We start from the raw sequence: 24955 nt of genomic DNA, 5'->3' as shown, positions 1-24955 counted from the left end.
AGCATATTATATGTACCCTTCACCCAATTTCTTAGGTGTTAATAATTTAAACATAACCATTATACAACTAACAATATTTGGAATATATTTTTCTTATAAACTCTTTAATGTTACTTAATCTATTAACTTTGTTTTTGTTAATCTTCACCCAAGGATATTTTTTCATTGAATTTTAGAGAGAGTGAAGGGAAAGGGAGAGGCACATTGATTGGTTGCCTCCTGCACATGCTTTGACAGGGACTAGGGATCAAGCCAGCAACTGAGGTACATGCCCTTGACTGGAATCTAACCTGGGACCCTTCAGTCCACGGGCTAATGCTTTATCCACTAAGCAAAACAGGCTGCAGCTTAATTCATTTACTTTTAATCTATATGTGTCTTTACATTTAAAGAGGTTTTGTTTTTGATTCACCCTCATAATCTGTCTTTTAATTGGTGCATTTATGTCACTGACTTTCAGAGTGCTTACTGATAGAGTTACTACCATATCAGGCGGCTTCTGGGGCTTCTGGGGCCAGCCTGCCTTGGATGGCACGCGCTGGCTGCTCACGCTGTCTCGCCTTGCCTGCAGTATGCAAATTATCTGCTATCTTTGTTGGCAGTTAATTTGCATATTGTGCTGATTAGCCAATGGGAGGCGTAGCGAAGGTACAGTCAATTGCCATGTTTGTCTATTATTAGATAGGATGCTTATCCCTTATAAAAGAACAACTTCCTGAAAAGAAACACACATAACCCTTCATTTTTTTTAACATAAAACTAAATTAATAAACGAATGACAACAGAAACTCTATACTACATAAACGGTGATTGTTTTCAAATTAGCACAATGATGTTAAAGTTCAGATAATGATATTTAAAAACTGAGCTAAAAGAACTGAGACTACAAATTTAAATATAGATACTTTCAGTTTCTCAGAGAAATAAGCAAAGATAATTTACATCTACACACGACTAAGTTATTCTATCAGAAAGTAAAAAATCTAACTCCATTTATTCATGTTTTTTATACAGTTTTCAGTAGAGTTTCAGTGTTTTCTTTATGACTGATTTATTTTATGTTAAATTTTTGTGAATATTTTATATACTTCAGATTGGTAAATAAAAATATTATTTTATTTTTAGCTGGTTATTATAGAATTATAGTAAACTATATATAGTTTTAATCAGATGTCTTGAAAATGATCTATTTTCTTAAAGTTTTTCTAAGTATTTCAATATTTTTTTCCAGAAGCAGGTTATTTAAAAATAATAAAACTTTTGTTTTCTTTTAGTGTGTATTTCATTATTAGATAATTTAATTATTCATTATTCATTATTTGGTGAAGAGTAACATAACAAATAATGTAATAATAAGAAATTATTATTGCTTTTCAAATTTTAATGGAATTATATTTTAGCTTGTTTAAACATGTTTTTATTTAGAATTTTTAAATGTAAAATTCACTTTACATGTTTTGTGATATTTTAAAATAAAAATTATTTTGAAAAAATATTTATCATACAGTAAAAGTACTATAGGTAATATATATATATATATATATATATATATATATATATATATATATATATGATGCATCTAATACCTATAGCATATACCTTGAGAATTTGATCGTTTGAAATGAAAACAGCATTTCCTTGAATTTTTATATAGTTTTGAAATCAGTATTTCCTTGGATTTTTATATAGTTTTATTGAGGTATAAATTAACATATAAACCCTGGCCTGTTGCTCAGTGGTTAGTGTCGGCCCACAGAGCAAAGGGTCGTGGGTTTGATTCCTAGTCAAGGCCACATAACTTTGTTGCATGTTCTCCAGCCCCAGCACGGTCATGTGCAGGAGGTAACCCCCTCTGCCCTCTCTTTCACTCTGTCTCTAGAAATCAATGGAAAAAATACCTCAGTTGAGAATTTTTTTAAAAAAATTTTATTATTTAAAGTATCACATATGAATCCTTTTCACCCATTGCCCTCTCCCTCCTCATTCCCACTCCCCAGCACATGCTCTCCCCCCCCCACCACTGACTGTGTCCATGGATTATGCTTACATGCATGCATACAAGTTCTTTGATTGATCTCTCCCCTCCTCCCCCACACCTTCCTCTTGAGGTTGGATGGTCTGTTCCATGCTTCTACGTCTCTTGATCTATTTTAGTTAATCAGTTTATATTGTTTATTATATTCCACATATGAGTGAGATCATGTGGTATTTATCTTTTCCGAGTGGCTTATTTCACTTAGCACAATGCTCTCCAGTTCCATCCATGCCATTGCAAATGGTAAGAATTCCTTCTTTTTTACAGCAGCATAGTATTCCATCATGTAGATGTACCACAGTTTTCTAATCCATTCATCTGTTGATGGGCACTTAGGCTGTTTCCAAATCTTAGCTATTAAATTGTGCTGCTATGAACATAGAGGTGCATATATCCTTTCTGATTGGTGTTTCTAGTTTCTTGGGATATATTCCTAGATGTGGGATTACTGGGTCAAATGGGAGTTTCATTTTTAATTTTTTGAGGAAACTCCATACTCTTCTCCACAGTGGCTGCACCAGTCTGCATTCCCAAGCAGTGCATAAGGGTTTCTTTTTCTCCACATCCTCGTCAGCACTTGTCGTTTGTTGATTTGTTGATGGCAGCCATTCTGACAGGTGTGAGATGGTACCTCATTGTCATTTTTGATTTGCATCTCTCAGATGATTAGTGAAAAATTGTTTTTAAAAAGCTTAAAAACATATAATAAGCAGCAATATTTGTCCATAAACTTGTGAATGGACACTGGAGCTGTTTTCAGATTTTGGCTGTTTGATAAATGTGGACAACACAAATACACATATGTATAGATTTCTCTGTGAGAATATATTATATGAACAATAATCAGCATATAGAAAATAAACATACCCACCACTCCCCAAATTTTTCTTTTCCCTGTATGAAACCCCTCCATCCTACCACCAGCTCCTCTTGCCTCAGTCCTCAGGTAAAAATGATCTTTTTATTATAGATCAGTTTGCATTTTTAAGAGTTTCTTACAGATTAATAATTCAGTATGTATCTTTGTGGTTGGTATCTTTTTCTCAGTATAACTATGTTGCAATTTATTTATGCTATGGTGTATATTATTTTTTTCATATTGTTGAGTAACATTCCACTATATGGATATGCCATGTTTTATTTACCCCTTAAGTTGTGACTGAACATTTGAGATGTTTTCACCTTTTGGGTATTAAAAATAAAGCTGCTATGAACATTCACTTACAATATTTTTAGTTATATGCTTTCCTTTTTCTTGGGTGTAAAATGGCTGGATCATATAGTAGGAAAAGTCTAATTTTTAAGTAAAATAATAAACTACTTTCTAAATGGGTTCAATATGCAGAAAATAACCATTCGGATTGTTTTGATATTTGTGCCTGCTCATGCTAATATCTGTGTCAGTTCCTTGTGGTTTTTAATTAATTTATTTTTCATCATGGGTCATATTTTTATGCTTCATCAAATGCCTGATAATGTTTTATTGGATACAAGATGTTTTGTATCAGTCTCAGCCTGTCAATAACCAATGTGTGGCTGAAATAGCCCTTGTGATTCTTATTAGGATAGCAAAATGTTCTCAGCAATAACGATCAGGAAACTTTGTAGAAAAAACAAACAATGGTTTATTACTTACAAGTCCTGGAAATTACGTGACAGATCTGGTGCTACAAAATGAAGTAGTGAGGAGAGAGAGAGAGAGAGAGAGAGAGAGAGAGAGATTGGGGCTTTATTTTATTGAGGTCAAGGATGGGAACATAGAGTTTCCTGGACTATCTTTATTGGTTAATAGTGGGAAATTGAAGTTCAAGAAGAGAAAAACACACACACACACAAGCAAATAAAGTTGCCCAAATGGTCAGTTATCAAAACGAACCAAGATCACTAAAACAAAGTAGGCTGTGTGGGGAGGTGCGGCCCAGCCTGACTTAATCTAGTCCTGTGACTGGTAATGTGGTTATTGGAGATAGCTGTCTTTGAAGTGAATGCCTTTTTGAAGTAGGTGGCTCAGCAATCAAAGCTTAAATTAGTCACTTGCCTTATGTCAGGGTTTATGCTACAACAGACTTTGCAAATTTCAAAGTTGAGTGTTGTGTAGTTTTGTAATTTACAAATAATCTTCAGCATTGTTCTAGGAAACAGTTATTTGGAAACAATTTAATTCTTTTAAATAATACATCTGATAAGGGTTAATATCTAAAATTCATAAAGAACACATACAACTTAACAAAAGGGAGACAAAAATCCAATTAAAAAATGAGCAAAGGACCTAAATAGACACTTCTCCAAAGTGGACATACAGATGGCCAAAAGACATATGAAAAAATGCTCAAAGTCACTGATCATCAGACAGATGCAAACTAAAATGACAGTGAGGTATCCTGTCACACCTCTCAGAATGGCTACCGTCAACAAATCAACAAATGACAAGTGATGGCAAGGATGTAGAGAAAAAGGAATCCTAGAACACTGCTTGTGGGAATGCAGACTGGTGCAGCTATTATGAAAAAAAGTATAGAGTTTTCTTAAAAAATTAAATATGGAACTACCATTGGGTGATCCCACTTCTAGGAATCCCACTTCTAGGAATATATCCTAAGAAGCCTGAAAAACCAATCAGAAAGAATGTATGCACCCCTATGTTTATATCAGTGCAATTTACAATAGCTAAGATCTGGAAACAGCCCAAGTGTCCATCCTATACTAATAAAAGACAGACATGCAAATTGACAGTACTTTCCCTACACCTTAAGCCACTCCCACCAGCCAATCAGAGTGACTATATGCAAATTAACCCAACCAAGATGGTGGCCGGCAGCCAAGGAGCTGGAGCGAGCAGGAGGCTTGCTTGCTCCAGTGATGGAGGAAGCCAAGGTTCCCCGCCTGCCATGGCCTGGCTCTAAGCTCCACTGAAAGCAACAAATTTTCAATTATAGAAGGTAAACAAACTCCAGATACATGCTTTCAGCCAGCCTTGGTCACAGAGCTGGAGCGAGCAGGAGTGGGGTGCCCCTGGCCATGGAGAAAGCCAAGCTTTCTGCAGGCCTCCGCTAACAGCAACAGAGTTTCAATTATAGAAGGTAAATAAATCCCAGAATAAAAATAAAAGAAAAAAAGGAGAGGCTAGGAGCTTACCTCTTCAGGGTGCTTGGCCAGCCTGAAAATGGCCCTCAGCCCCTCACCCAGACTGGCCAGGCACCCCAGTGGGGACCCTCTACCCCTAAAGGGGGTGTAGCCAGCCTGAAAACAGCCATCAGCCCCTCACCCAGGCTGGCCAAACCTCCATGGGGTGAGGGTCCCCACTGGGGTGGACATCTTCCGAGGGGGTTCCACACTGCAAGAGGGCATAGGTCCGGCTGAGGGACCCCCTGAGTGCACAAACTTTTGTGCACTGGGCCTATAGTTAGTAGATGAGTGGGATAAAAAAGCTGTGGTACATTTATACCGTGGAATGCAGGCAGTAAAAAATAAGGATCTTTGTATCCTTTGAGTTAGCATTGAGGGACCTGGAAAGTATTATGCTACGTAAAATAAGCCAGTCAGATAAAGACACAGATCACATGATCTCATTTGTGGAATCTAATGAACAAAATAGATCCAGAGACACTAGAAGCATGGAACAGAATGTGGAATCTCAGAGGGAAGGCGGGAATTGATCAACCAAAGAACTTCTATGCATATATGCATAACCCTTGGACACTGACAATAGGGTGGTGACGGCCTGGGATGGGGAGTGGGGGGGGGACTAGAAAAGGTCAGGGGGTAGGAAAGGGGACATATGTCATTCTTTCAAAAATAAAGATCTAAGAAATTATTTCCTGCTTTATAAATTTATTTCTCCTGTGCATCTTTCTTAATCTTCTTACCTTGAATACTTAATTTCTTTATTTTTATTTTTTCTTGCCTGAAATAAAATATTTTAGTCTTTGTATTTTTGTCCAACCAGTACTGTGTCCACCTCATAAAGTTTACATCTATACTGCCTAGTACCATCCTGCTTTTTAAAACCAATTTTTGATTTGGAAATTACAAAACTAATCCTTCATTATTTAGGTTAATAACAATGGTTACATTTCTTTCTTAGATATTTGTTTAAACTTGAAAAGTGAGTTTTAAGATTTTGTCTCACTTTCCTTAATTTTTCCAGCCGAATGGCATGAATTTCATCGACACATTATTTTATTCTCCTGAAAGCCCCCATAGGCGACTCCTCCTTGGTACCTATAGCAGTCCACTTACACACTGTTTCAAAGTCCCTTTAGAGCTTAAGCTGCCAGTCTGGTTCATGTGAATTCATGTCACTAGCTGAGCAATGAATTAGAGTAATTGGAAAGCATTCCAGAGCCACCAGAGGGCTTCATCTCTGTGATTTTTGTGAGTGTGTTTGATGACGTTGCTGCTTTCTGTCCATAGCTTTTTCCTGAGGCCACTCACTTTGTCAGCCACTGGCTGGATTAGCTCCTCTGTCCTTGTTTGCACTATCTGGGCAGTCTCCACATCCTCAGTCTTCCTGCAGTGTCACTGTGCTGTCTCTGTCGTACAAGTTCCTCTGTCAGCATATCGATGGCACTGGAAGGCAAGGGTACATGGCCTGCTGCTCCTGTGAACCGAGGCTGATGCTCGTCCCCAGTCTTCACCTATAAATCTGAAAATGCTAGAGCGATGCTTCAACATGTCTCTCCTGTTGTCCAAGGATGTTGCTGTTTCTCCGGAAAGAAAGCTCTCTGGAGGCCCTTAGCACAGACTGTAATCTGACTCATGTTCACCACGATACCTGTTTTGCTTAAATTTTCTAGGACCTGCATAACTATATCGTCTAGTTTTCAGTATTGAACCAGCTGTATTCTTATGATTATGTTTTATAAACAAAAATTGTTAATTTCAGGTCATAGAACCCATGTGATAATAGGTTTGCATGCATGCAGTGTCCATAGACCTGAAACACAAAACACACTCTGTGTAGTTTTTGCTGCTCTTTTACTATTATTAAAATAATGCAGGCATGTGAACAGACTTCAAGTATAAAAGAATAGGGAAAAAACACACAAAAAAACTCTTTTTAATTTTGTTAATCCTCACCCGAGGATATTTTTCGAGAGAGTGGGAGAGAGAAAGAGGAGAGAAATATCAATGTGAGAGAAACACTTAGATTGGTTGACTCCTGCATAAGCCCTGACCAGGGCCCGGGCCAGGGAGGAGCCGAGAGGTAGGTGCCTGTGACCAGAATCGAACCCGGAACCCTTTGGTTTGCAGGCCAACACTCTGTCCACCTAGCCAACCGGCGAGGACCCACATCTCTTGATTATCTTATTTCTATCACCCACAAAGTATTAATTACTGATAATGTATGCACATTTATGTATTAAATATAAAACATTTTATTTATTTATTTTAAATATTTTATTGATTTTTAGAGAGAGAGGAAGAGAGAGGGAGAAAGAGAAAGAGAAACATCAATTTGAGAGCAAAACATGAATTGACTGACTCCTGTAAGCCCCTTACCTGGGATTGAACCCACAACCCTGACATGTGCCCTGACTGAATCAAACCAGCAACCTTTTGGTGCACAAGACAACGCCCATCCAAATGAGTCACACCAGCCTGGGTGATATAAACCATTTTCCAATTTTTCTTCATAAAAGAACCTTATACACATAATTATATTTCACTTTTCTATGTCAATAATATATCATATTTCCATGTCATACATACATGTCTTTCTAACTCTTTTAAAGGGCTGCAAACATTTTAAAAAATATATATTTTATTGATTTTTTACAAAGAGGAAGGGAGAGGGATAGAGAGTTAGAAACGTTGATGAGAGAGAAACATTGATCAGCTGCCTCCTGCACACTCCCCACTGGGGATGTGCCTGCAACCAAGGTACACGCCCTTGACTGGAATCTAACCTGGGACCCTTGAGTCCGCAGCTGACGCTCTATCCACTTAGCCAAACCGGTCAGGGCTGGCTGCAAACATTTTATGTTTGTGATATTTTCATATCAACATATAGAGGTCAATTTCATGCTTTTAAAATAACTATCGAGTGTTTAATTATATTACTGTATTACAGAAATAAAATTATTTATGACTATTTAGGTAATCGCTAGTTATTTGTTTTGGTTTTGCTATTGTAAACAATAATAAAAATTACCATCTTTGATAGTTTTTTTTCTTTTGTCCATGTAAGAATGGTTTAAATTAAGGTAATGAAAGTTAGACATTTAAGTGAAAGAGTGATTAATTAATTTGTTAGAATTGGCAAATTTATGTCAAAATGTTACATATATGGAGACTTCCTGTATCAGTTTTCTATTTCTGCAATAAAAACTTCCACAAACTAAGGATTCTAGGATTTTGGCATGCTTAAAAAGAACATTCCTATCCAGAGATTATTTTAAGGTTATTTATCTAGTGCTTTTATTGTTCCATATTTTCATATAAAAATTCCTAATGTATCTCAACATTATTTAAGTAGAAAGATTTAAGTAGGTAATAAGATTATTTTTGGCCTCATTATTATTGGAATTTATTGCTTTATAATACTTTTAATTCCACATTTATTATATACTAAATATTCATATATATTTGAATTTATCTGAATTGACTCTGCTCTTTCATTGATATTTCTATTTTTATACCACCATCAAAGTGATTTAATTACAATGGTATTATAATGTGATTTCATACCTAATAAGGGGTTTCTACACAATAAACATTTTTATTGATATTCTTAATATTTCTTCCAGATTAATTTTATTGCCATGTATTACACTCCAAAAACTCCTTTGTTATTTGAATTTAAGTCAACTGATTGAGTCATTTGGGAAATAATTTGATTTTAAAATAAATTGTCCAAGAGTGGTTCTTTTTATCGCTATTGTTTAGTGTTGTTTTAGATTTACTACTTAAAAGAGAGAATGCTGAGACCTATGTAGTTTTCCTAATTTTTCCAAATATCATAACTCCTTGTAAATGACAAAATTCTATACCTAGAAAATTCCAGAAGATTAATTCAGAAACTATTTAAAATAATAAATTAGCCTAAAATAGCCAGGTAATACATAATAATACCAACAACAGAGTTAGACGTAAACTACCTTGTTAAAATAATAATGAGAATTTCCACAGGTAATGACTATGTTTGGTTTTTACATAGAGTCCATTCTCCATTTTTTTATCCTAATAAAACTTAATTTTTTCTTCAGGAAGTCATCTTTCCTCAGATTCTAGGAGATCAAAAATAATGTAACCAGCCCTAGCCAGTTTGGCTCAGTGTATAGAGCATCAGCCTGCGGACTCAAGGGTCCCAGGTTCTGATTCTGATCAAGGGCACATGCCCGGGTTGCGGGCTTGGTCCCCAGTGGGGGGTGTGCAGGAGGCAGCCAATCAATGATTCCCTTTCATCATTGATGTTTCTATCTCTCTCTTCCCTCCCTTTCTCTCTGAAATCAATAAAAATATATTTTTTAAAAATAATGTAACCAGTACCACACCTCTGAACAATTAAATGTCTGCTGAAGGTTTTCTAAGAAAGAATTTTTGTCTCCAAAGACAGAGAAGCAGGTGGCCCTAGTAGATGCTGCTTCTGCAGTGAGCTTTCTCCAAGCTGAAGAACCCTGAGAGTAAACCTTTGTAAGGGCCTGCAAGAAGCATGCCCAACTGTTGCCCAAGAGGGAGATTCTATAGGAATTATTTCAGACAGCAAACAGATGTGCTTTATAGGAGACATCATTTCTATTTTTTGAAGCTGTTTGTTATACAATCTTTAATAAAAGGATAGTATAGTATTTGCCTTATTTGCAAGACTTGCAAAAATATGAACTACTCATCAAAAGTTGTCTCCTAACATTTTATAAAATAATTTGTAGAAATATAAATAGCATATAAAACCTAAATAGCATATAAAAGGGAACCTGATGGCAGTTGCTGCAGTGCTGTCTTCAGCTTCATGGTGTTTCCTTTGGCCAACAAAGTGCCAAGTCTTCTCCCAGTTGGAAGCACTCAGCAAACAATGGCAAGGCAGATGCACCAGAAAAGGACACCTGATTTCCATGACAAATACGGCAACGCTACTTTAGCTAGTGGAGCCCCTTTGTGTTGCTACATGGACATATACAGCAACACAAATTGGAATAGAATGGAACCTGTCCCCTGTTGGCAGAGTCACCCCAAAGGAATGGAGAGATTAGTAATCCTCCCAGTTGGTGTGATAATGAATTATTTTAAAACCAACTCATAATTGATGGCAAGTGAAAGCACTGTGTGCCCATTAAAATATGGCATGATTGGAGAAATAAAGTGCATTTGAAACCTTAAAAAAACGGGGGGGGGGTGCTGATGAATTAACTTAGAGCCATTCCAGAATAGTCATAATCCCCAAAAGATAGATTTATATTTCTCATTGCTCAAAAGCTACCTGCTAAAGTTTATTTACAGAGAAGGATTTAATTTTAGTAAAGCATAAATTATTTCAAAACTTTTGTTTAATCCATGACTGATCATAGTTTGCATATGACAACTATTATATTTGACAGCTTAAAGGAAGCATCCTCATTAAATGTCTCTTTAAGATTTTAAAAGCACTGTGCCACTTCAAGGAACTCCTGGCAATTTCTAAATCCAGCTTCAGAATGGTTATTGCATTTGACTATTAACATGGGTGTGTCACTTACAAAATTGTTTACATTATACATATATGTATATACTAGTATATGTATATATATGTATATAGTAGTATATGTATATATATGCATAATAGTTAATGAAAATTTATGAGATTTTGCATTTTTATGAACATTGATATAAAATTTTATTATTGCACACAGAGACTCAAGAAAAAAATAAGAAAAATTATCAGTTCTATTTTGGTGTCTATGTACCCTAAAAATATATTCTTGAAATCTTAAGGGCTCTTATAGATTTATTATTTTAGTTACATGTTTAATGATACATGCTATTTGAATTGACAAGGCTGTTGGAATATCTTGTTGCATAAAACTAAATCAATTCACAGAGAGATGTTAAAATACATAGATTTATTAATATTGGAGTGCATGATATGCAGGAACACAACAGAGGAAAAGGAAAGAAGTTTTCACTACTCAACAGCAGAAAATTCATATATTATGCTGTGGACAATAATATATAATAGGAAAAGGCAATCACTCTATTGAATGGCTTGGTACTACTATAAAACACAGCAGCTATGCATTTTCTTTCCCTCAGCTATGGTTTGGAGTCATATCTGAATCATGAAAAGGAACAGCTAACCATTTATAAAATAAATGAAGTCCAACAGAATCACAAATGACAAATATTTGGAAGATGAGGGCATTGTTATATAATACATTATAATACGTTGTCAATGATGCATTTTAGAATATTCAAATCCTCCCCAAATTAGAAACTATTAGAAAAATACAAACCTTATTTTCTTTATAATCTGCTTTATTTATCACACAGTTATATGAATCCTAGAGATAAGATTCATATAAGGAACATAGTGCTGTAGTAGAGTGTGAAGAACTAGGAAATATTCTGCAACCTGGTATAGAAGCTCAGATCAGACATAGTATAAAACATTGTGTGGTAATGAAAAAATTCAGGGTTGTGGAGAAACATCCATCTTAAAGTAATGCTTCCCAAGTATGACTGCATAGTAGAACACTCTGGAGAACTCTCAAAAAGGCTGATGCATAGAAATAACACTGGACCAATTAAATCCCATTTCTGGGGCATGGAAGGGAAGCCAGTGGCTGGGACTTGGAACTTTTTGGTGCTCACATTATTAAGGATTAAGAAACAACTATTCAGGTTCTCTTGACTATTAACTTATGGGGGTTTTATTGTTAAAATGATAAAATGTATCTGATACTGCTTTAACATAGTCTAATAATGAATAACATTTGCATTAACAAATGTACTTAGAACATTCCATGCCTTTTTGTGGGTGTAGAGATAACAATACTTTTACGTTTTTTTTGTATACCCTAAATTATCTTTGGTTCTATTGAGATCAATTTTATTAATTTACTTATGTACATTTACCTAAATCTTTCTTTTCATGGGATGTTTACTCATGTATGCTGGATGAACCTTCATTGTCTAGTGATATCTTATCTAATAATAAACAAACATGGTAATTGACCATACCTTCCCTATGCCTCCCATTGGCTAATCAGCATGATATGCAAATTAACCGCCAACAGAGATGGCGGCTAATTTGCATATTGCAGGTAGGGCGGGACAGCGCCATCCTGCCTGCCCTGCCGCCATCCAGACCTGCTATCTGTGACCCGGGGCGGCGGGGCGGGGCAGCAATGATCGGCCGACCGGCCTAGGTGGCCCTTGTGCGACCCGACCTGGGTGGTGGGGTGGGACAGCGTGGCTCCTCTGTCACCCTAGATTCCTCATCACAGCTCCCTTGGGGGCCTAAGCCTTTAGTCAGACATCCCCTGAGGGCTCCCTGGCTGCCAGAAGGATGTCTGACTGCAAGTTTAGGCCTGATCCCCCAGGGAGTGGGCCTAAGTCGACAGGTGGACATCCCCCAAGGGGTCCTGGACTGAAAATGGGCACAGGCCGGGCTGAGGGACCCCCCCTGAGTGCATAAATTTTTGTGCACCGGGCCTTTAGTTTAAGAATAAAAGATTATGCCCTGGTTAGCGTGGCTCAATGGGTAGAGGGTTCGCCCATGTGTTCTATCCCTCCACTTACCCCCCCATCAGGGTGTGTGCAGGAGGCAATCTATTGATGTGTCTCTCTCACACTGATGCTCCTCTCTCTCTCTGTCTATCTCTCTTTCTCTTTCTTCCACTCTCTAAAAAAAAAAAAATTAAATGGAAAAAATATCCTCAGGTGATGTTTAGCAAAAGAATGCAATAGTATAATGATTACTTATCTGGCATAATTTTCCTCAGTTGTTGATAGATAAGAGTGTTTACCCTATGGTGAAGTCTTCTAGAATTAGAAAAATTGACTCAGAGTTCCATTTATGTGGTTTGAGTTTGCCAAAGATACCACAGAAGACAAAGGCTGTGAAAAACTAAGGATACATACTAAATGCAGAATCAAGAGCTGCCCAGGAAGTAAGAGTAAGCCATAGGGGAAAAACAGATGAAAACCTCCAAATTATGCATGCTTTTTTATTTTTTCCAAGTTTATTGAAATATAACTGCCATGTAACATTGTACAAGTTTACGGTGAATGACAAGATGATTTGATACACATATTTGTAAAGTGATTATCACAATAAGGTTGGTGAATACATCCATCATATTACATAAACCCATTGTTTGAGAGGTTAAAATATTTAGTATTTATTCTCTTAGAATATTTCAAGTATGTAATCTATAATAATAAAAGCATAATATGCTAATTAGACCTGATGTCCTTCCAGACGACCTTCCGGATGAATCCAGGGCTGCAAGGAAGCCTGGGTCCCGGGTGCCAGAGGGAAGCCAGTGCCGGCAGCAGGGGGAAGGAAAGCCTACTCTTGCAAGAATTTTGTGCACTGGGCCTCTAGTAGAGTATAATTAACTATACACAACATGCTGGACATCAGATCCCCACAAGTTATTTGTCTTATAATCAGAAATTTGTACCCTTTGACCAACAGCTTCCCAATTTCCCCCACCCCCAAGGTTTGGCAAGCACCTTTCCACTCTGTTTCAATGAGTTCAGCCCTTTTAAAATCCACATATAAGTGAGTTCATGCAGTATTTGTCTTTCTCTGTCAGATTTATTTCACTTAGTATAAGGCTTTTAAGATCCATCCATGTTGTTTCAAATGGCAGGATTTGGCTGAATTTTATTTACATATATTAAATAGATATTATATATAATCTAAAATATATACTGTAGCATACAATGTAACATTATGTATAATCATATTTTTATCCATTCCGTGTTCTGGCTATTATGAATAACTAGAGGCCCGGTGCATGGATTCGTGCACCTGTGGGGTCCTTCAGCCTGGCCTGCGCCCTCTCGCAATCCGGGACCCCTTGGGGGGATGTAGTAGTGCACCAAGCGGCTGGCAGCCGAGGAGGAACCTGAGCCTGGGCCAGGTGCAGCGCCGCTCCTGCTCATCGCAGCCCCGCTGAGCCTGCCACCACCGCTGTCAGTAGTGCTGCCGTGGAGGCAGGAGAGGCTCGTGTTGCTGCAGCTGTGTTCACCAGCCATGAGCCCAGTGTCTGGTGCTCATTGATCAGCTGAGTGGTGTTCCAGCTGTGGGAACACAATGACTACTAGAGGGCAGCTCCAGTATTGAGTGTCCGCCCCCTGGTGGTCAGTGCTCATTAGAGTGACCAGTTGACTGGTCAAAAGGTCAAATGATTGCTTAGGCTTTTATATATATAGAATTGGGATTCCTGGATCATATGGTAGTCTATTTTAAATTTTTTGAGGAAGCTCCATACTGTTTTCTATAGTGGTTTTACCTGTTTACATCCTCATCAACAGTGCACAAGGATTCCCTTTCTCCACATTATTGCCAGCATTTCCTGTCTCTTGTTTTTTGACAAAAGTCATTCTAACAGGTGTGAGGTGATATCTCAATGGTTTTTACTTGCATTCCCTTCATGGTTAGTGATGTTGAGCACAACAATGGTCCACCACCTTATCAGTTATGTCTGGACAATTATAAAATCTACTGAATCAGTTTTTACTATTGATCCACTACAATCTATGATTTACATAGAAGAAAGGTATGTATTCAAAATTAAATTGTTTTTCTTAATAATAAATAAGATTATGTCAATATTATCAAGCTACATGGCTCATTTCTTCTTATGTTTTTTTAATTCTAAGTACAAAAATAATTTTCTTGGAGAGAATTTGCAGTCCCTTACATGGTCATCATATTAAATTAATGCTCCATTTTTATCTATCATTATCCTGAATTATTTATTTATTATACATAAAATTTATATAATTTATCATTATTTTTCTTATTAAGTTTTTCCTAGTTATTTTTCCAAGGATTGAATTTCTTAAAAGACACTAACATTTCCAATTGCATATTTCTGTTAAAATCATTACCTTTGTAGTCACCTAGATTTGAAATTTAAAGAGTCCTTTCTCGTTTTTCTTTTTTTAAATATTTTTATTGATTTAAGAGAGGAAGGGAGAGGAAGAGAGAGATGGAAACATCAATGATGAGAGGGAATCATTGATTGGCTGCCTCCTGCAGGTTGGACCAAGCCCACAACCCAGGCATGTGCCCTTGACCGGAATTGAACCTGGGACCCTTCTGTCCGCAGGCTGACACTCTATCTACTGAGTCAAACCGGCTAGGGCTCTCATTTTTCTTTTTAAATTTTCATAGGAACTCAGGTGTTATATGTCCTTGACTATATTTCTGACTTGGCTCATACAGTTTCCTTCTTCTTTTAATTCCTGCTGTTGTCACCAAATGTGGTTCCTTTGCCTCAGAAACAAAAGCCAAACTCATGAGACAGGTGCTGATGTAAAGGAAAGAGGTTTATTCAAGTACCAGCCATCTGAGAAGATGGAGAACTCTCATCTGAAAGCCCATCTTAACATTTCAGTGCAAGCAATATTTTTTTTTTGTTTTTAATTATCTCTATTGTTGAAGGTATTATAGATGTCTCTCCTTTTTTCTCCCATCAACCCCCTTCACTCCACTACCTTCCAGGAGGAAGAGAGAAAGCAGAACAAAAAAAATCAGGGAGAGAGGCTGTGTACATGAAGGCAATGTCCTTGCTGGTCTTAATATGGATCTTTAATGTCAGCATACTGGAACTCATCAGTACCAAATGCCTGCAGTTGGTTGATCTGCATCAACTGGTCAAGGCCTTTTATTGTACAAGCAGGAAACAGGACTGCTGATGCCTGCAATATGCTTATAAAGAAACTGTCAGTATGTGAGTTCTTTTTATCAGCTTGTTAGCACATTTTATTCTAATTCTATTTCATGGTAAGTCAGAGCAGTATAAAGTTTTTATTTCCTGTTACACTGTCATATCCTTATTTAGTTCATATCCTTATTATAGCTTTCTCAAATAATGATGTGTGCTTAGGAAAAGAAACTTTTTTTAGGATCTTTTGAAAATAATATTTAAGTGTTTATTTCATGGATATAGGGATAAACCAGTTTTCTAATACTAAATTATTAATATATATTTTTAATGGTGAGAATTTAATATGAGAAGGAATAAATCAGGTGAAGAGTGAATAAAGAGCTTTCCCTTGGGAGTCTGAAACGAGCAATATGCTCAGGTTGGGAAAGAGACTATAATGTTCAAAGTAATGTTCTAGCACTAACCAAACGGGATGATGTATTTTTTCTCGAAAGTGTTTCCAAGGTCATTGAATGAATACATATCTCTAATAGACTAGAAAACTTTTAAGAATGTATGTTAAATAATTGCATTACTGTAATTTCTACAGAGATATATTTTAATATATTTTAAAACATAGTTTTTATATATTTCAGGGAGAACTTTATGCCATTTATTTCTTATATAATGTAATGACATTACACAGCATTCCACATGTTTATATCCATGAGTTTTTCTATTGATATGCAACCATGACCACATATGATATCTTTATCTTTCATCAGATTAGGGAAATTATCTGGGGATAATAATTGGGGTGGGGAGGTTGTTCTGGTCACCTTCCAGCCTTCCAGGTATTCGTATTCTACTCAGCTTGATTTCTACTGCCATCTCCCTTTGAGTTGCTTGTGAATATTTTATAGTAAATCCAAAATTAGTAAAGTGTTTGCACATAGCATTAATATAATTTTATAATTCTTTTTAAATAAATTTGTATTGATTTCAGAGAAGAAGGGAGAGGAAAAGAGAGATAGAAACATCAATGATGAAAGAGAATCATTGATCAGCTGCCTCCTGTATGCCCCACTACAGGGGATTGAGCCCATAACCCAGGCATGTGCCCTGACTGGAAATCAAACCATGACCTCCTGGTTTATAGGTCAATGCTCAACCACTGAGCCACACCAGCCAGCCAATTTGATAATTCTTAATTCTGCTTATAATGACAATAAATAAGATCAAATCCCTTAGTTAAATGGCATATGAGTTATAAAATCTTAATTTTTATAACAAACAAGGCACATACTCAGTAGTTTGCATTTGTAACCAAAGTTCATGTTCTTTTTACTATGTGCTTTTCACCTGTGTTTAACAAAGTTCAGTTGGGCAATGACTATGCTTCAGTATCAACCATCAGGGTAATTAAGAGAGTCAAAGCTATTGGGACCCTTCAATGGTTTCTTATCTTTCGTTAAATAGGGCTCATTTTTATGTACCTTATATATTGGGATTTTATATAATATTTAACTTATATACTAAATTCTGCAGCCTGAAATTTTAAAAACCATTATCCTTTTTCATATCGTATCTATTTTTTTAATTTTTAGATATAGTCTTTATGGGCTATCTTTTCTAGAATGTTCATCCTGTAGATCCTTTCTCCATCCTCTCTACCCTGCTTTGTGCTTGGAAGGCTAACTTTGCAAATTGAAGTACACTGCTTCTTTTGCCCTCTGGCTTCCAGGGGCATTTTTCCAATAGAGGCTGCTGATAGGAGAGGTTGAATAAAGAGGTTAAGGGGTGAATTATTTCTACACTTTTGCCTCACTGACTCCAATAGTGGCTATGAGTCATTGCCATGTGCATTCATAAGGGGGGATAACACAGTGGGTAAGAGCTTGGACTCTGCAATTATATATTTCCTGGTGTGAATCCAGCTTCATTCCATTTATAGGTCCTGTAACCTTAGTAAAGTGATTTGACCGCTTTGATCCGCAAGTTTTCTCATATGTAAAGTGGAGATTAAAAAATACCCAGACAGGCAAAGAAACTGAAAAAACACAATCCATATTAATGAGAAAACAAAACAAAACACAATCAGTTGGAACCCACCTCAAACCAATACAAGCATTGAAATTAACATATAGGGTATGAAAACATTTTTATAAGTGTATTCCATGTGTTCAATAAGTTGAGATAGAAAATATACTCAAATTAAACTCTAGTCAATTCGAACTATAATGTATAGATACTTTGTGTATTTAATAGCAGGTTAGGCATAATAGAAGACAAAAAAATCTTTGATTTTGAACATATAATATTAAAAACTATCTAATTTGAAACACAAAAAAACATAATTTTTAAAATAAAATGTCCATCAGTGAGTTGGGAAATAACTTTGAGTGGCCTAATATATTTAGAATTATTGTGCCCAAAAAAGAATAGAAAGAGGGGTACAAAAAGGAAAAAATATATTTAAAAAAATAATGGCTGAAACATATGAATAAATAAGGTTTGACAACCTTCAAAGCTTGATGAACAAAATACCCCAGGAAATAGAAAAAAAAGAATAATATCAAAACTAGTGATAAAGATAAAATATTAAAAGGAAACAGAGGAAAGGATATTGAAAGGAAACAGAGGAAAGTGTAGTGTTATATACAGGTGATCAGAACACAGTGGAGAAAAATTTTTAAGGCATTAAAAGAAAAGCCTATTAACTCATAATTCTAAACCTTGTAAAATCTTTTTCTAACATGAAGACAAAATAAAGACATTTTCACACACACCAAAACTGAAATATCACCAGCAGACCTGCCTGCATTACAAGAAGAATAAATGAAGTATTTCAGGCCAAAGAAAATTATGCTAATTGAGATTATGCTCAAAACAAAGGAATGGAGAGCACCTACGATGATAAGTAAATGGGTAAATATATGATTGTTTTATTATTATTGCTGAAATCTTTTAGTATATATTTGATTTTACACAAACACTTTTAAAAGGTCTAAAATGTATGCCAATAATAGTGTGAAGATGGGGGGGAAAGCAAGAATTTTATTTGCCGTTTATACTATCCATGAAATGCTATAATATCACATGTGATAAGTTAAATGTCTGCAGCAAGTTAAAGATTTATAATATAAAATCGACTCTAAAGTAACCACTCAGCCTGGCCTGTGTGGCTCAGTAGTGGAGCATCACCCCATGGACCAGGAGATCGTGGTTTGACTCCTGATCAGGACACATGCCCAGGTTTCGGGCTTGATCTCCATTAGGGAGTGTACAGAGGCAGCTGATCAATGATTCTCATCACTTATGTTTCTCCCTCTCTCCAACTCTATTCCTCTCTCTGCAATCAATAAAAGCATATTTTTTAAAATGACTCTTTAAAAAAATTAAGTAACCACTAAAATAACAAAACAAAATGTAGCTAACCAACTAACAAAGGAGATAAAATGAAATCATAAAACAATACTCATCTGAAGTAAATTTAAATAAGAGAAAAACTAAAACAAAGATAAAATACATAGAAAAATTATTGAAGTGATAGATTTTAACCTAACCATGGTAATTATCATATATATGTATATATATATATCTATATCTATATATATATATATAATTTAAGCATTCCAATTAAATATCAAAAACTGTAATATTTGATTAAAATGCAACACTCTACTATGTGCTGTCTATAAGAAACACACATGCAATATTAAGATACAAATAGGTTAAAATTACAAAATGGACAAAGATATACTGTGCAAATACTAAATAAAGACGCTGAGGTCTGCAAGAAGAAAAGAGGTGGGTGAAACATGATTTGTTGACAAATAAATTACTAGCTCTAGGACACTGAGTTAATTATTTAACTTTCACACCATGACCTTATCTGAACGTTAAAGCTATAATGCTTAGTCCACAGAATTGTCACAAGCCTAAATGATATATGTAAAGACATTCTAAAAGTTATAAAGTTCCATTACAAATGCAGAACGAGAAGGGAGTGATTGGCAACATCTCTCTGGGAGTTTAGAAGCTACTTAATGGTCCAAGGGAAAGATAAAGGAGGCCAGAATTAGTGATAATAATATTACTGATAATTTGAAGGATGTGGGCATCAATTCAGGGATAGTATGGATCACGTTTGAGGGCTAATTAGTTAAGTAAAATCATAGGACACAGAAGAACTAGACAGAACTAAACTTTGAACCCATATGTTGATGGCAGCAGAGCCAGGAAACACTGAGATGAGCTCTATTTTTGAACACTAGTGCAGCATCAATAGGACATGTTTAGGATAAAAGACTAGGTTGGAATCTAGGAGAGTACAATAGGCAGATTCCTAAATTGCCCATACTCCCACCCCCAATTTCCTGCCCTAAACCCTGGGAATATGACTCTGATGAGATAGCACTAGTTCTGTTATGTTTCGTGGCAAAAGGAAATACAAATTTCAGAAAAGAAGGGAGAGAGAGACAGAAACATCAATGATGAGAGAGAATCATTGATTGGCTGCTTCCTGGGATCGAGTCTGCAACCCGGGCATGTGTCTTGACCAGGAATTGAACCCTGACCTCCTAGGTCATAGGTCAACAATCAACCACTGAGCAACACTGGCTGGGCTAAAAGATTTAATTAGGGTTCCCTTTAGTCAACTTAGAGGTTATCAAACGAAGGATAAAGGTGACCTTAAGCTAATCACATGAGCCTTACAAGCAGAGTTTTATCTGACAGATGGCAGAAATCAAAGTCATCCTGGTTCAAAGTATAAGAAGGACTAGATGAATGGTCGCTGGCCTGGATGCAGTTTCTGGCTTGTTGACTGAAGGAGCCAAGCACAAGAACTAGAGAGTGATTTCTATGACCTGAGCACAATCTCCAGACACAGCGAACTTCATCCTCAAACCATAAGAAACGGGATTCTTTCATGCACCTGAATGAGGTAGAAGATACCTTTTCCTAGGAGCCTTCAGATGATATCCCAGGCCAGTCAGCATCTTGATTTTAGCCTTTTTGACCCCCACCAGAGAAGCTAGTCAAACCTAGCAGGAGTTCTGACTTACAGAACTTCCAGGTAACAAATGGGTGTTGTTTATAAATGAAGAAGAAGGAAGAGAAGGAGAAGAAAGAACAGAAAGAAGAAAGCATTGATGGCTCTATTAATCTCAAGCAAAGAAGTTTTTAAAACAAAGAGCATTACTAGGAGCAAAGAATGCCATTTGATAAAATTGAAGGAGTTAATACATCAAGTGGACATAACAATTCTAAATGTTTATTTCCCTTATAACAGAACTTCAAAACACAAAAAGCAATAATTAATAGAACTTCAAGGGGAACAAGACAAATTGGCAATTATAGTTGAAGATTTTAATACCACTTTCAATAATTGCTGATATAAGTCCACAGAAAATCAGTAAGGGTATAGAAAGACTATCATTTAATTTTATCTAATTGACATTTATAGACCTCTCATTCCAAAGCCAGCAGAATTCAACCTCTTTTCAAGTACATGTGGAACATTTAGCAAGATAGATCATAAAACAAGTCTCGACAAATTTTAAAGGAGTCAAGTAATGTAAGATACAAAAAACAGTCTCTGTTCATAATTAATTAAATTAATACTCAAAAAAAAACCCAAAAAATAAAACAAAAAATTTCCAAATATTTGGAAAATCAATAAAAAATATTGGGTTAAATAAGTTAAAAGTTAAATTAAAAACATATTGACGTAAACAAAAATATAACACATGAAATTATAAATTCTGCTAAAGCACTATTAAGTGGCAATTTTTAAAACCAAATGCTAGAGAAGAAAAGTCTCAAGCCCATAACTTCACTTCTACATAAGTAACTAGAAAAATAAATAACAAAAGTAAATTCAATAAAAAGCATAGAGCAATTTGATGACTTCAAAATACACTTAACACGGGAAGGTCAAGGGGGGAAAAAAAGGAGACATATGTAATACTCTTTGTAATACTTTAAGCAATAAAACAAAATTTTAAAAAAGTACACTTAACAACAAAATTAGAAAAAATACACTTAACCACAGCATCTAAAAAATATAAACTACTTAGAGACATATTTGACAAAATAAATGCAAGACTAGTAAAAATGTTTAAAAATTATAACTACATGGGGTCAATAAAGCAATATCCTCATTTATATTTATTTACATGTATTAAAAAATATTGTGAGACTACATTGTGCCAGGCACTATACTCAGCATATGTGTCTAATAATTGATTGTTGAATAGAAAATTAAATATCTCATATCTTAATAGATTGATGACATGTGCTTATAATCAGAGAAATTACATTCACTGCCTTTCAGTGGGGATTATTTTATAATGATGTATCTATCTTTAAAAGTTAATTAAATGTCTAATGTTTTTAGCTTCATTTGCCCAGTATTTTCTTAAATGTTAACTCTTGGTAAAAAGAGATTCAGGTGATATTTTCCTAAGTAAAGTGTTTATCTCCTCTGTATGTACCATGTACTATAATGTGTGCAATTAAATTATTAAGAAGATTTTAATTATGTTCGATGATAAGTAATTTGGGTATGATCAGTTCTTTTATGCTATAATGATATTTTTCGTCTGCTCAGTCTACCATGAAATGTCAGGGAAACATTATAACCCAAGCATTTCATCTTCCAATTCTGACAATTTTTTAGACTAAATTTTGCTTGATTTGTTCCTGACTTTCAATGTCCTTAAAATTCAGAGAAGATTACAATTTCATTTGTATTTAATAGTAAGTCTTCCACTCTCTAGTCCAAACATACTGACCTCAATTATTCTTACAAATCAGATTAGCCTTGTTGGCTTCAATCATTTCAGTTATTATTAAAAAAAAAAGACTGGATTCTAAGCACCTGCTTTTAAAGTGGCAATAGACAGCAGGACTGGTGTGTTAGGAGTGAGAAGTTTTTTCTCTGAGTGAGATTTAAGGTACGGATTATCATATTAAGCTCATCTTACCTTACCAGTCTAGTGAAGAGTATGAAGTGTGGTCTTTATCCTCACCCTACAGTACAATAGCTCTCTTCAGGTCTAATCAAAGTATTAAATGAGAACTTAAATGCTGTCCCAAACACCAATATTTATGTTCCTATAGGAATCATGTGATGAATAACTGATACAAGCACCAAATTGCATTAATCAGACTGTTACAGCACAGGAATATTTCTTTCCTGCTACAGGTTTATGGACCCAATCATGTACGTAAAATCTAATATGAACTCTTTGAAACAACTACTAACCTTTCATGAGACAGAATATTTCTAAATGAATGTTCAATGCGTCTCTATGATTTCTTTTATAAACATTGTCAAACATTTTTAAATAATTAAGAAGTAAATATGTAAAAGTCTTTTTGATTTTTTCTACTTCTTCAGCTCAGATCGCCTCTCTATAATGTGGAATCCGATTGAATTATCTGTAGACGTTCCAAATAAAAGGCAAGATCTGGGGTCAATCACTTGAGAATCATTTGCTAATTATGTAGTATTCGTAACTAAGTCTGGTATAATAAGGGTTATAAAAATATCTTAGATATTTAAATGGTAGAATAAATAAATGAGTGAAGGTCCATTGCCTTTTTCATTTTGATGGGATGTTTATACTTATTAGCAAGCCTTTCTGAAACATGCTGCTTTCAACGTGTTTCATTGGGTTTTATTCTGTAATTATGTACATATCTTTGTTTGATTGGAAAATTAGGGCATTATTTATGATTGTTTATTGAGGCAACCGTGTCCCAAATTTCCTATCTTTTTGATGAATCCCAAATTGCATGTACATATTATATCTATATATATCTATATAGATATATATATATCTATATAGATATATAGACATGTGCTTATAATCAGAGAAATTGGACACCTGTTTGTATATATCCTGCTGGCTTCTGATTGATTCTTCTGAGGAAGCTCTCTATGCATAGGACCAGCAACTCCCTCCTAGCAGGGTAGCTCTCTGTCTATAGGGGTAGTGGGAGCTCTCTGTTTAGAGGTGTTGGTTCTTCCCTGCCAAGTTGGGTTGCCCCAGCAACTCCCTCCTAGCAGGGTTGCCTTAGCAACTAGTCAGCAAGCTGTATCTTGTTATTCTTGGGCTTCCCTATTTCCTTCACTCCCGTGGTCCCATGCCTAGCTACCTATCTCTCTTCTATCTCCTCAGTATTACCCAGATTACCACAGGCAGTAGCTCAAAACACAGAACACTAAGTTTTATACTGAAGAGAGAAAACAACATCTACCAAAAGACAACTTTTCATGAGATTAAAATAATTTTATATGCCATTCCAACAAATACTTTTCAAAACTATATTAAATAATTTCAAACATATAAATAATGTATCAAATTACATTTAAAGGTAGCATGAAGTTATGAAAAAAATAATATCCCAGTAATATGAAAAAAGATTAGAAATCGTGTTATAAAATATACTTCACTAGTAATAAAACAGTTTTTTAAAAGAATGTCTTTGCAAATCTTCAGCCTGGAGAAAAATGGTAAATTGAAGCTAGTAAGAGGAAGTAGCCAGCATACATACAGAAAAACGAGAACTCTTAAGAACCATTGGAGAATACACTGAAAATCCCCAACATTCACACAATGGGTTAAATTTAAAAAAGAGAAAATAGGAAAGTAGAAGAGAAACTGCAATTGAATAAATAATTTTGATGTTCCCCAAATCAGGAGGGAACAATATGTGACCTCTAAAATATGTGTATTTTATAGTAATAAAGAGAATAAATAAATAAACCTATTCTTAGATATATTATAATGAAAATGCTGTACATTAAGGGTAAAATAAATCATAAAAGCTACTAGCAAAAAGACATCTTAACAATAAAGGGCTGATTGACTGGCAATGAATTTTTCATTTGCAACAACAGATGCCAAAAGAAAGTGGGGTAATATCTTCACTCCGGCTGAAAGAAAATAATCCTAACATATAATTTTATATCCAATCATAATATTTTTCAAGAGTGAGCACAATAAAAATGTTTTACTGCTATAGACAAACAGAATAATGTGGGATTTGACCACCCACAGAAGCTGACTGAAAGATGGGAGTAAAAATAAAATACTAAGGGGAA

The 24955-nt window shown here is 35.4% G+C and overlaps 1 pseudogene; it reads left to right on the top strand.

The window, feature by feature from the left end:
- The first annotated feature begins 9986 nt into the window (after window positions 1–9986).
- LOC102437550 lies at window positions 9987–10359 on the top strand (annotated as a pseudogene).
- The last annotated feature ends 14596 nt before the right edge of the window (window positions 10360–24955 follow it).

Source organism: Myotis lucifugus, unplaced genomic scaffold (assembly GCF_000147115.1).
Source record: "Myotis lucifugus unplaced genomic scaffold, Myoluc2.0 scaffold_475, whole genome shotgun sequence".
NCBI classification, from domain to species: domain Eukaryota; kingdom Metazoa; phylum Chordata; class Mammalia; order Chiroptera; family Vespertilionidae; genus Myotis; species Myotis lucifugus.
This window is presented reverse-complemented; position numbering and strand designations above follow the sequence as displayed.